Source organism: Oratosquilla oratoria, chromosome 28 (genome assembly GCF_046742065.1).
Source record: "Oratosquilla oratoria isolate Oo_2021 chromosome 28, ASM4674206v1, whole genome shotgun sequence".
Taxonomy (NCBI): domain Eukaryota; kingdom Metazoa; phylum Arthropoda; class Malacostraca; order Stomatopoda; family Squillidae; genus Oratosquilla; species Oratosquilla oratoria.
In genome coordinates, this window is record NC_134804.1 from 22,044,259 (window position 1) to 22,046,758 (window position 2,500).

Genomic DNA, 2,500 nt, shown 5'->3' on the forward strand with positions numbered 1-2,500 from the left:
GTTGAGAGGAATTGAAAGGAGGTGGAAAGAGTCGAAGAGAGTTAGAGGGAGTTGAAGGGATTTGAAAGGATCTGAAGAAACTCGAAAAAAGTTAGAAGGAGTTGAAGGGAGTTGAAGGGAGGTGGAGGGACTTTGAGAGGATTGGAGAAAGTTGGTGGAAGTTCAAGGGAGTTAGAGGGAGATGAAGTTAGGATCAGAATTTGAGTCAGAGTTGGGGAGACAGTGTTGAAAACAGAATTGTACAGAATTGAAGCAGAGTTGACGTAGGGTTTAGGGCAGAGGATGAGGGTAGAGTTGAGGAAGGGATAAGGGCAAAGTTAGAATCAATGCTGGGCAGATTGGGAAAAGTTTAAAAGAGGTTGAGAACTAGAAAAAGATGGAGGGAGTTGTAGGAAGTTGTAGGGGATTGGAATGGTTTATAGGGAATTGGAGGGGACTCAAGGGATATAGAAGCAGAGGTATGAGTAGAAATTGAAGTAGAGTTGACGGTGAATTTCAGAGCAGAGGTGAGGACAGACTTAGGATATGTTGAGGGGTAGAGGTGGAGCACAGTTGGAGGGAGTTGGAGGAAGTGCTAGTGAGTTGGAAGTATTTGGAGGAAGCGGTAGTGAGTTGGAAGTATTTGGAGGGAGCTGTAGTGAGTTGGAAAGATTTGGAAGGAGGTGAAGGCAAATCCTGGGTCAGAATTAGGGGTAGGCTTTGAGGCAGACTTTGGGGGCAATGTTGAAGTAGAGTTGGAGGAAGTGGTGGTGAGGTGGAAGTATTTGGAGGGAACAGTAGTGAGTTGGAAGGATTTGGAGGAAGGTGAAGGCAAATCCTGGGTCAGAATAAGGGGTTGGTTATGAGGCAGACTTTGGAGCAATGTTGAAGTAGAGATGGAGGAAGTTGGAGGAAGTGGTAGTGAGTTGGAAGTATTTGGAGGGAGCGGTAGTGAGTTGGAAGGATTTGGAGGGAGGTGAAGGCAAATCCTGGGTCAGAATTAGGGGTAGGTTTTGAGGCAGACTTTGGGGCAATGTTGAAGTAGAGATGGAGGAAGTTGGAGGAAGTGGTAGTGAGTTGGAAGTATTTGGAGGGAGCGGTAGTGAGTTGAAAGGATTTGGAGGGAGGTGAAGGCAAATCCTGGGTCAGAATTAGGGGTAGGTTATGAGGCAGACTTTGGGGCAATGTAGAGTTTGAGGCTGAGCTCGGAGCAAAGCTAAGAGTAGAGGGCAAGAGAGTTAGAAGGTATCGGAAAGAGTTGAAGGGAGATGGACAGAGTTAGAGGAACTTGAAGTGAGTTTAAGGGGGTTAAAGAGAGTAGAGAGGGGTTGAATGGAACTGTGGAGAGTGGAGGATAGCTCGAAAAAAATATCCAGAGCTGGAGAGAGCTGAAGAGAGAGTAAGAAGAGTGAGGATAGGTAGAGAGAGTCAGAGAGAAGAGGGAAGGGCTCGGAAGAGGTGAGGGAATGTGGGGAGAAAAGGTTAGAAGAAAGGAGAGATGAGGAGAGTTAGAGGGTCTAACGGTTCGTCGAACGCGGTTCGACAGACACGTGTTTAAAGTGATGTGTGAACGTGTGAACGGGGTATTTGGTTGTCGAACACGTTGGTTAAACCCCAACTACCCCGTTCACACGTTCACATATCTGTCGAACCCCTTCTTAGGGAGAGTTAGTGAGAGTTAGAGAGAGTTAGGAAGGATTATGAAGGGTTAGGGAAGGTTAAGAAAATTGAGACGAGAAGAGAAGAGAGTACAAAAAGTTAATTTCGAATTGGGAAAGAAAAAACATGGATTATGATAATAAAACGAAAAGTGAAGGGAAATACAAGGCTCAGAAAAATAGAAATAAAGAAGAAAAAATTCAAAGAAGAATAAGGAAGGGGAAGGAAGAAGTAAGAAAGATGGAAGAGAGGAATGAAAGGAAAAGGAATATGCATGAGAAACGAAGAAAATGCCAAAAGAAGGATTGAAAAATAACGGAGAACAGGAAAAGGTAAAAGAGAAAAAAAAAAGGAATTGAAAAAAGTGAAGAGAAACGAAGTAAAAAAAGAACAGAAGGAGAAATAAAGGAGAACGAAAAAGAAGGGACACAAAGAAAACGGAAAAAGGGATTGAAAAAGAAAACACGAAAAACAAAAGGTAAAAAATATAGAAAGAGAAGACTGCAAGGGAAACGAAAAGAAAAGAATATATTTCTACCTTGCTGTAGAGCGTGCTACTTTTCTTATTACCCTGCTTGCCACCAGGCTCTTCATTTAGCTTCGTGGCACCAACTATGCTTGTGAAAGGTTATTGACCCATCTTATATAGCCCTATCTTCCCGGGCACCGCTTTTACAAAGGATTACAAAGGCGAAGCATGCCGACAGGAAACCTTTTGGTCCATACCTAGGTCGGATGCGAAAAAAAAATAAATAAATAAATAAAAACTATAATAATGTAAATAACAAATAAAATACACAAATAAATGCATAGGTATAATTAAATAATAAACAAACAGATAAATAGTAAATAATAATTAATT